This window comes from Heterodontus francisci, unplaced genomic scaffold (assembly GCF_036365525.1).
Source record: "Heterodontus francisci isolate sHetFra1 unplaced genomic scaffold, sHetFra1.hap1 HAP1_SCAFFOLD_70_2, whole genome shotgun sequence".
NCBI classification, from domain to species: domain Eukaryota; kingdom Metazoa; phylum Chordata; class Chondrichthyes; order Heterodontiformes; family Heterodontidae; genus Heterodontus; species Heterodontus francisci.
In genome coordinates this window covers 2,683,154-2,694,777 of record NW_027141156.1, presented here as the reverse complement: position 1 = coordinate 2,694,777, position 11,624 = coordinate 2,683,154, and positions in this window count along the sequence as shown.

The window sequence follows — 11,624 nt, the reverse complement described above, 5'->3', positions numbered from 1 at the left end:
CTGTACCCCAGTCTCTCCCCCTCTTTTACTCTCAGAATCCCAGTCCCTCCCTCTCTGATTAACGTCTGAATACCGGTCTCTCCCTCTCTCTTACCCTCTGAATCCCAGTCTCTCGCCCTCTGTTGCTCTCTGAATCCCAGTCTCTCCCTCTCTGTTAACGTCAGTATCCCAGTCTCTCCCTCCCTCTTACCTTCTGAATCCCAATCTCTCTCCCTCTGTTTCTCTCTGAATCCCAGTCTCTCCCTCTCTGTTAACGTCAGTATCCCGGTCTCTCCCTCTCTCTTACCTTCTGAATCCCAATCTCTCTCCCTCTGTTTCTCTCTGAATCCCAGTCTCTCCCTCTCTGTTGACGTCTGAATACCAGTCTCTCCCTCTCTGTACCCCTCCGAATCCCATTCTTTCCCGCTCTGTTACCCTCTGAATCCCAGTCCCTCCCTCTCTGTTGACCTCTGCATCGCAGTCTCTCCCTCTCTGTTCCCCTCCGAATCCCAGTCTTTCCCGCTCTGTTACCCTCTGAATCCCAGTCCCTCCCTCTCTCTTACCCTCTGAATCTCATTCTCTCCTTCTCTTATACCCTCTGAATCCCAGTCTCTCCTCTCTCTTGCAGTCTGTATCCCAGTCTCTTCCCCTCTATTACTCTCTGAATCGTAGTCACTCCCTCTCTGTTAACGTCTGAATACCAGACTCTCCCTCCCTCTTACCCTCTTAATCCCAGTCTCTCCCCCTCTGTTACTCTTTGAATCACAGTCTCTCCCTCTCTGTTAACATCTGATTCCCAGTCTCTCCCTCTCTGTTACCCTCTCAATCCCAGTCTCGCCCTCTCTGTTAACGTCTGAATACCAGTCTCTGCCTCTCTCTTCCCCTGTGAATCTCAGTCTCTCCTTCTCTGTTACCCTCTGAATCCCAGTCCCTCCCTCTCTCTTACCCTCTGTATCCCAGTCTCTCCCCCTCTTTTACTCTCAGTATCACAGTCCCTCCATCTCTGATTAACGTCTGAATACCGGTCTCTCCCTCTCTCTTACCCTCTGAATCCCAGTCTCTCTCCCTCTGTTGCTCTCTGAATCCCAGTCTCTCCCTCTCTGTTAACGCCTGAATACCAGTCTCTCCCTCTCTCTTCCCCTCTGAATCCCAGTCTCTCCCTCTCTGTTACTCTCTGAATCCCAGTCTCTCCCTCTCTGTTAACATCAGTATCCTGGTCTCTCCCTCTCTCTTACCTTCTGAATCCCAATCTCTCTCCCTCTGTTTCTCTCCGAATCCCAGTCTCTCCCTCTCCGATGACGTCTGAATACCAGTCTCTCCCTCTCTCTTACCCTCTGAATACCAATCTTTCCCTCTCTGTTACTCTCTGCATCCCAGTCTCTTCCTCTCTGTTGACCTCTGCATCCCAGTCTCTCCCTCTCTGTTGCCCTCCGAATCCCAGTCTTTCCCGCTCTGTTACCCTCTGAATCCCAGTCTCTCCCTCTCTCTTACCCTCAGAATCTCAGTCTCTCCTTCTCTGTTACCCTCTGAATCCCAGTCCCTCCCTCTCTCTTACCCTCTGTATCCCAGTCTCTCCCCCTCTTTTACTCTCAGAATCCCAGTCCCTCCCTCTCTGATTAACGTCTGAATACCGGTCTCTCCCTCTCTCTTACCCTCTGAATCCCAGTCTCTCTCCCTCTGTTGCTCTCTGAATCCCAGTCTCTCCCTCTCTGTTAACGTCTGAATACCAGTCTTTCCCTCTCTCTTCCTCTCTGAATCCCAGTCTCTCCCTCTCTGTTAACGTCAGTATCCCGGTCTCTCCCTCTCTCTTACCTTCTGAATCCCTATCTCTCTCCCTCTGTTTCTCTCTGAATCCCAGTCTCTCCCTCTCTGTTAACGTCAGTATCCCGGTCTCTCCCTCTCTCTTACCTTCTGAATCCCAGTCTCTCTCCCTCTGTTTCTCTCTGAATCCCAGTCTCTCCCTCTCTGTTGACGTCTGAATACCAGTCTCTCCCTCTCTGTTCCCCTCCGAATCCCAGTCTTTCCCGCTCTGTTACCCTCTGAATCCCAGTCCCTCCCTCTCTGTTGACCTCTGCAACCCAGTCTCTCCCTCTCTGTTCCCCTCCGAATCCCAGTCTTTCCCTCTCTTTTTCCGTCTGAATCCCAGTCCCTCCCTCTCTGTTAACGTCAGAATACCAGTCTCTCCCTTTCTCTTCCCCTCTGAATCCCAGTCTCTCCCCCTCTGTTACTCTCTGAATCCCAGTCTCTCCCTCTCTCTTACCCTCTGAATACCAATCTTTCCCTCTCTTTTACTCTCTGAATCCCAGTCTCTCCCTCTCTGTTAACGCCTGAATACCAGTCTCTCCCTCTCTCTTCCCCTCTGAATCCCAGTCTCTCCCTCTCTGTTACTCTCTGAATCCCAGTCTCTCCCTCTCTGTTAACATCAGTATCCTGGTCTCTCCCTCTCTCTTACCTTCTGAATCCCAATCTCTCTCCCTCTGTTTCTCTCCGAATCCCAGTCTCTCCCTCTCCGATGACGTCTGAATACCAGTCTCTCCCTCTCTCTTACCCTCTGAATACCAATCTTTCCCTCTCTGTTACTCTCTGCATCCCAGTCTCTTCCTCTCTGTTGACCTCTGCATCCCAGTCTCTCCCTCTCTGTTGCCCTCCGAATCCCAGTCTTTCCCGCTCTGTTACCCTCTGAATCCCAGTCTCTCCCTCTCTCTTACCCTCAGAATCTCAGTCTCTCCTTCTCTGTTACCCTCTGAATCCCAGTCCCTCCCTCTCTCTTACCCTCTGTATCCCAGTCTCTCCCCCTCTTTTACTCTCAGAATCCCAGTCCCTCCCTCTCTGATTAACGTCTGAATACCGGTCTCTCCCTCTCTCTTACCCTCTGAATCCCAGTCTCTCTCCCTCTGTTGCTCTCTGAATCCCAGTCTCTCCCTCTCTGTTAACGTCTGAATACCAGTCTTTCCCTCTCTCTTCCCCTCTGAATCCCAGTCTCTCCCTCTCTGTTAACGTCAGTATCCCAGTCTCTCCCTCTCTCTTACCTTCTGAATCCCTATCTCTCTCCCTCTGTTTCTCTCTGAATCCCAGTCTCTCCCTCTCTGTTAACGTCAGTATCCCGGTCTCTCCCTCTCTTACCTTCTGAATCCCAGTCTCTCTCCCTCTGTTTCTCTCTGAATCCCAGTCTCTCCCTCTCTGTTGACGTCTGAATACCAGTCTCTCCCTCTCTGTTCCCCTCCGAATCCCAGTCTTTCCCGCTCTGTTACCCTCTGAATCCCCGTCCCTCCCTCTCTGTTGACCTCTGCATCCCAGTCTCTCCCTCTCTGTTCCCCTCCGAATCCCAGTCGTTCCCTCTCTTTTACCGTCTGAATCCCAGTCCCTCCCTCTCTGTTAACGTCTGAATACCAGTCTCTCCCTTTCTCTTCCCCTCTGAATCCCAGTCTCTCCCCCTCTGTTACTCTCTGAATCCCAGTCTCTCCCTCTCTCTTACCCTCTGAATACCAATCTTTCCCTCTCTTTTACTCTCTGAATCCCAGTCTCTCCCTCACTGTTACCCTCTGAATCCCATTCTCTCCCTCTCTGTTAACTGACTAGAGCCTTTTAAATAAAAGCAAAATACTGCGGATGCTGGAAATCTGAAACAAAAACAAGAAATGTTGGATTCACTCAGCAGGTCTGGCAGCATCTGTGGAAAGAGAAGCAGAGTTAACGTTTCGGGTCAGTGACCCTTCTTCAGAACTGACAAATATTAGAAAAGTCACAGATTATAAACAAGTGAGGTGGGGGTTGGGCAAGAGATAACAAAGGAGAAGGTGCAGATTGGACCAGGCCACATAGCTGACCAAAAGGTCACGGAGCAAAGGCAAACAATATGTTAATGTTGTGCTGAAAGACAAAGCATTCGTACAGATTAGGTGTGAATATACTGAATATTGAACATCAGCAAGTGCATAACCTGAAGAAAAACAACCTGAAAAAAACAATGGGTAAGCAAACTGAACAAACTAAGATGAAATGAAATAAATGCAAAAAAAGATTGTAAAAAATGTAAAAAGGAATGCAAAAAAAAGGAAGAAAAAATAACTAACAATGACTAAAAATGAAAGTAAAGTGGGGGGCTGTCATGCTCTGAAATTATTGAACTCAATGTTCAGTCCGGCAGGCTGTAGTGTGCCTAATCGGTAGATGAGATGCTGTTCCTCGAGCTTGCGTTGATGTTCACTGGAACACTGCAGCAATCCCAGGACAGAGATGTGAGCATGAGAGCAGGGGGAGTGTTGAAATGGCAAGCAACCGGAAGCTCAGGGTCCTGCTTGCGGACTGAGCGGAGATGTTCCGCAAAGCGGTCACCCAGTCTTTGCTTGGTCTCCCCAATGTCGAGGAGACCACACTGTGAGCAGCGAATACAGTATACTACATTGAAAGAAGTACAAGTAAATCGCTGCTTCACCTGAAAGGAGTGTTTGGGGCCTGGGATAGTGAGGAGAGAGGAGGTAAATGGGCAGGTATTACACCTCCTGCGATTGCAAGGGAAGGTGCCCTGGGACGGGGACGAGGTGGTGGGGGTAATGGAGGAGTGGACCAGGGTGTCGCGGAGGGAACGATCCCTTCGGAATGCTGACAGGGGAAGGGAGGGGAAGATGCGACTGGTAGTGGCATCACGCTGGAGGTGGCGAAAATGGCGGAGGATGATCCTTTGGATATGTAGGCTGGTGGGATGAAAAGTGAGGACAAGGTGAACCCTGTCACGGTTCTGGGAGGGAGGGGAAGGGGTGAGGGTAGAGGTGCGGGGAATGGGTCGGACACGGTTGAGGGCCCTGTCAACCACAGTGGGGGGAAATCCTCGGTTGAGGAAAAAGGAGGTCATATCAGAAGCACCGTCATGGAAGGTAGCATCATCAGAGCAGATGCGTCGGAGACGGAGAAACTGGGAGAATGGAATGGAGTCCTTACAGGAGGTAGGGTGTGAAGAAGTGTAGTCGAGGTAGCTGCAGGAGTCAGTGGGCTTATAATGGATATTGGTAGACAACCTATCCCCAGAGATGGAGACAGAGAAGTCGAGGAAGGGAAGGGAAGTGTTAGAGATGGACCATGTAAAGGTGAGAGAAGGGTGGAAATTAGAAGCAAAGTTGATAAAGTTTTCTAGTTCGGGGCGGGAGCAGGAAACGGCACCGATACAGTCATCAATGTACCAGAAGAAGAGTTGGGGGAGGGGGCCTGAGTAGGACTGGAACAAAGAATGCTCGACATATCCCACAAAAAGGCAGGGTAAACTAGGACACATGCGGGTACCCATAGCGACACCTTTTACTTGAAGGAAGTGCATGGAGTTGAAGGAGAAGTTGTTCAATGTGAGAACAAGTCCAGCCAGGTCCAATCTGCACCTTCTCCTTTGTTATCTCTTGCCCCACCCCCACCTCACTTGTTTATAATCTGTGACTTTTCTAATATTGGTCAGTTCCGAAGAAGGGTCACTGACCCGAAACGTTAACTCTGCTTCTCTTTCCACAGATGCTGCCAGACCTGCTGAGTGATTCCAGCATTTCTTGTTTTTGTTTCAGATTTCCAGCATCCGCAGCATTTTGCTTTTATTGCTTGCATATATAGAGGCAGCTTTACTAGGTATCTAACTCCACACTGTACCTGCCTTGTAAGTGTTTGATAGAACAGATAGGACAGAGATTTGCTCTGTAGATAACTCCAGCCTGTACTTGGCTTGGCAGCATTTGAAGGGAAAGTTTAGACGTGAGCTTTAATCTGTATCACTGGAATTTCAAAGGGTAAGGGATGAATTGATCAAAGTTTACAAGACAATACTGGAAACTGATGGGGTAGATAGAGAGAAACTCTTCTCACTGGTTGGAGGAGTCTTGGACGAGGGGCAAAGTCGATAAATCGAACATTAGTCGAAGACCCTCTCAAGGGTGAAATTTATTAACACTTCTACACGCAAAGGGTGGTGGAATTTTGGAATTGTCTTCCACAAATGACCCCTCCCTATCTCTGCAATCTCCTCCAGCTCCACACTCCACCAATATCTGTTATCTTCTAATTCTGGCCACTTGAACATCCCCAATTTGAATCGTTTCACCATTGGAGGCCATGCCTGCAAGCTGCTGAGGCCCTAACTCTGGAATTCCTTTCCTAAACTTCTCTGTCTCACTAACTCTGTTTCCTCTTTGAAGATTCTCCCTCAAACCAACCTCTGACCAAGTTTTTGGACATCTAGTTTCAGATCTCCAGAAGTGACTCGATGTCAAATTTTTATTTTCTTTATTCATTTGTTGGATGTGTGCGTTGGTGGCCAGGACAGCATTTATTGCCCATTCATAATTGCCCTTGAGAAGGTGGTGTTGAGCCTCCTTCTTGAACCGCTGCAGTCCATGTGGGGTAGGTACACCCATAGTGCTGTTCGGAAGGGAGATCCAGGATTTTGACCCAGTCACAGTGAAGGTGCAGCGATATAGTTCCAAGTCAGGATGGTGTGTGACTTATGGGAAACTTGCAGGTGGTGGTGTTTCCATACGTGTTTCCTGTTTGTTTGCTCTCTCTCCCCCTCCTTCTTTCTAGACCTCCCTGTCCTCCTATCCCTCTGTGTTATGAGAACCTAAGAACAGAAGGAAGTGGGTGCAGGAACAGAGAGACCTTGGTATGTCTGTGCACAAATTGAAGGTGGCAGAGCTAGTTGAGAAAGTGGTTAAAATGCATATGGGATCCTAGGCTTTGTAAATAGAGGCTTAGAGTATAAAAGCAAGGAGGTTATGGTGAAGCTTTAGAAAACACTGCTTCATCCTCAACTGGCATTGTGTCCAATTCAAGGCACCATGCTTTCGGAAGGAATTGGAGGCATTAGAGAGGATGCAGAGAAGATTCACGAGCAAGGTTCATGGATGAGGGACTTCAGATACGTGGATAGATTGGAGAAACTGGGGTTGTTCTCCATAGAGAAGAGAAACGTGAGATTAGATTTGACAGAGGTGTTCAAAATCATGAGGGGTAGATGTAGGAGTAGGAATGCAGCACATAGGATATTCCATATCTATTTCTCTTGAGTGTTTACTTAAACAAGTCAATTGACCATTTAATATTTTTAACTTACTTAACCCTTGTGTTCACACAAAGATCAAGCAAGCAAATTCAACAGTGGCCACTTTGACTTCATCCCATCGTGTCTTATGTACATTCTCACAGGATAGCAGGTATAACTGTAGTCATAAAATTCAACAGAAAATTGATCAGTTACATTGTTATTTCAGTCCATATTTACACTACACACGGTACCTTACTGTTGTAATAAGGTCAACTAGTATCTATTCACCCCACTGGGGCAAAATTTCACTGGCTCAACATTCTCACCAAATACTAAAGCATTCCACAATGCAAGACTCACAAATTCAACACAAGTTTCCTTTTCTGAGTGTCACTGGCCTGTTCTGATTCTCTGAGGGATTACTGATGCTTATCCTCCACATGAGCAGTCCTCCTAATCCCGTGTGCCTGACCCGCTCCCAAACCCAGCATCCACTTACGTTAAGGCAAGTGATACAGGAGCGTCTCAGTGACTGAGGCAGGTGAGTCTTGAGGCTGAGCCGGGCACAATGAGTGACCCTGGTTAATCCGAAACTCCAGGGATTATTTAAACGGAGCTTTACTCTGTATCTAAGCCATGCTGTACCTTCTCTGAGAGTGTTCGATGGTGCAGTGCAGACGAGGACAGTTATTCTTTACCCATTTTAAATATTGAGAAGTGAATATCCAAGAGATTGTTTGAAATGTGATGAGGGTTTCTGCCTCTACCACCCTTTCAGGCAGTGAGTTCCGGACACCCACCAGCCAGTGGGTGAAGAAACTATTGATCTGTTTCGTTCAGTTAAATTTGATGTCAATGTTTCTCAAGGATTTTGATAATGGGGGATTCAGCGATGGGAGAATGCTTTGAATGCCAAGGGGAGGTGGATGGATTCTCTCTGGATGCAGATGGTCATTGCCTGGCACTTGTGAGACATGAATGTTACTTGCCACTGGTCGGCCCAAATCTGAATGTTGTCCGGGGCTTGGTGCATGTGGCTCTGGACTGCTTCTTTATCTGAGGCAAAATACTGTGGATGCTGGAAATATGGAAAGCATCGAGCTGAATCACGAACTCTGCTTCTCTCTCCACAGATGCTGCCTGACCTACTCAGTATTTAAAGCACTGTCTGCTGGGTTCTCAGCTGAAGATGGTTGGGCTGAGGACAATACCCTGATAAGCTCCTGCAGTGAAGGCCTGGGACTGAGATGATTGACTTCAAACAACCACAACCATGTTCCTTTGTGCTCGGTATGATTCCAACCAGTGGAGAGATTTCCTCCGAATCCCACTGACTTCAGTTTTACTCGGGCTCCCCGGTGCCACACTCGGTCAAACACTGCCTTGATGTTCAGGTCAGTCTCCCTTCCTCGTAACAGACAGGAGTGAATCATTCCCTTTGACCCATTGTGAACTGAACATGCTCTGCTTCTTCACAGCCTGATACAGGACTGTACACGGCCGATTAATGTCGCCCATCAAACACTCCCAGAGGAGCTTTAGCACAGCTTCGGAACAGAGTACAGTTCCTTCAACATTCTCTCTCTGTCTCTCCCTCCTGCGATCTCTGACATGAGGAGAGAGACAGAGGGAGAGAGGGTTAGATATGAAGGCAGAGAGATGGCAGTAGAGAGGGACAACGTTGGAGAGAGAGAGGTTGTTCAGGTGGATGAAAAGGATAATGTAAGATATATTAATTTGATGTAATCCTTCACTGCTGTGTACACAAACAAAGAAGAGATAGATATGGAGAGAAAAAAACATCGGTAGAGGGATAAATGTAGATGAAGTTGGGGCGCAGGCGGGTACTTTTGATGATCCAGAAGGAATAGCCTCCATTTTAAACATCCAGCAAGCTATTCCACTGTGGGAGCCATCACACCCAAACAGGCATAGACACAAACACACACACACACACACACACACACACACACACACACACACACACACACACAGAAACACCCACACAATGATATTGGTTGTGCAAATGTCATGCTGGCAGATTGGTTAATTTTAAAATCTGTCAGAATATTACAGCGCCGTACAGGCCCTTCGGCCCTCGATGTTGCGCCGACCTGTGAAACCATCTGACCTGCACTATTCCATTTTCATCCACATGTCTATCCAATGACCACTTAAATGCCCTTAAAGTTGGCGAGTCTACTACTGTTGCAGGCAGGGCGTTCCACGCCCCGACTACTCTCTGAGTAAAGAAACTACCTCTCACATCTGTCCGATATCTATCAACCCCCAACTTAAAGCTATGTCCCCTCGTGTTTTCCATCACCATCCGAGGAAAAAGACTCTCACTATCCACCCTATCTAACCCTCTGATGATCTTATATGTCTCTATATCTCTATATGCCTCTCCTCCTCCTTCTCTCCAACGAAAACAACCACAAGTCCCTCAGCCTTTCCTCATAAGACCTTCCCTCCATACCAGGCAACGTCCTAGTAATTCTCCTCTGCACCCTTTCCATAGCTTCCACATCCTTCCGATAATGCGGTGACCAGAACTGCACGCAATACTCCAGGTGCGGTCTCACCAGAGTTTTGTACAGCTGCAGCATGACCTCGTGGCTCCGAAACTCGATCCCCCTACTAATAAAAGCTAACACATCATATGTCTCCTTAACAGCCCTATTAACCTGGGTAGCAACCTTCAGGGATTTATGCACCTGGACACCAAGATCTCTCTGTTCATCTACACTACCAAGAATCTTCCCATTAGCCCAGTACTCTGCATTCCTGTTACTCCTTCCAAAGTGAATCACCTCACACTTCTCCGCATTAAACTCCATTTGCCATCTCTCAGCCCAGCTCTGCAGCCTATCTATGTCCCTCTGTACCCTACAACATCCTTCGGCACTATCCACAACTCCATCGACCTCAGTGTCATCCGTAAATTTACTAACCCATCCTTCTACACCCTGTTCCAGGTCATTTATAAAAATGACAAACAGCAGTGGCCCCAGAACAGATACCTGCGGTACACCACTAGTAACTAAACTCCAGTATGAACATTTGCCATCAACCACCACCCTCTGTCTTCTTTCAGTGAGCCAATTTCTGATCCAAAGCTCCAAATCACCTTCAACCCCATACTTCCGTATTTTCTGCAATAGCCTACCGTGGGGAACCTTATCAAACGCCTAACTGAAATCCATATACACCACATCCACTGCTTTACCCTCATCCACCTGTTTGGTCACCTTCGCGAAAAACTCAATAAGGTTTGTGAGGCACGACCTACCCTTCACAAAACCGTGCTGACTATCGCTAATGAACTTATTCTTTTCAAGATGATTATAAATCCTGTCTCTTATAACCTTTTCAAACATTTTACCCACAACCGAAGTAAGGCTCACAGGTCTATATTTACCAGGGCTGTCTCTACTACCCTTCTTGAACAAGGGGACAACATTTGCTATCCTCCAGTCTTCCGGCACTATTCCTGTCGACAATGACGACATAAAGATCAAGGACAAAGGCTCTGCAATCTCCTCCCTAGCGTCCCAGAGAATCCTAGGATAAATCCCATCTGGCCCAGGGGACTTATCTATTTTCACACTTTCCAAAATTGACAATACCTCCTCCTTATGAACCTCAATCCCATCTAGCCTAGTAGCCTGAATCTCAGTATTCTCCTCGGCAATATTTTCTTTCTCTACTGTAAATCCTGACGCAAAATATTAATTTAACACTTCCCCTACCTCCTCTGATTCCACACACAACTTCCCACCATTATCCTTGATTGGCCCTAATCTAACTCTAGTCATTCTTTTATTCCTGATATACCTATAGAAAGCCTTAGGGTTTTCCCTGATCCTATCCGCCAATGACTTCTCGTGTCCTCTCCTTGCTCTTCTTAACTCTCCCTTTAGATCCTTCCTGGCTAGCTTGTAAGTCTCAAGCGCCCTAACTGAGCCTTCACGTCTCATCCTCACATAAGCCTTCTTCTTCCTCTTGACAAGCGCTTCAACTTCTTTAGTAAACCACGGCTCCCTCGCTCGACAACTTCCTCCCTGCCTGACAGGTACATACATATCAAGGGCACGCAGCAGCTGCTCTTTGAATAAGCTCCACATTTCGATTGTTCCCATTCCCTGCAGTTTCCTTCCCCATCCTACGCATCCTAAATCTTGCCTAATCGCATCATAATTTCCTTTCCCCCAGCTATAGTTCTTGCCCTGCGGTATATACCTGTCCCTGCCCACCGCTAAGGTAAACCTAACCGAATTGTGATCACTATCACCAAAGTGCTCTCCTCCATCTAAATCTAACACCTGGCCGGGTTCATTACCGTGTACCAAATCCAATGTGGCATCGCCCCTGGTTGGCCTGTCTACATACAGTATCAGAAAACCCTCCTGCACACACTGGTCAAAAACTGACCCATCTAAAGTACTCGAACATATAGTATTTCCAGTCGATATTTGGAAAGTTAAAGTCCCCCATAACAACTACCCTGTTACTCTCGCGCTGTCGAGAATCATCTTCACTATCCTTTCCTCTACATCTCTGGAACTATTTGGAGGTCTATAAAAGACTCCCAACAGGGTGACCTCACCTCTCCTGTTTCTAACCTCGG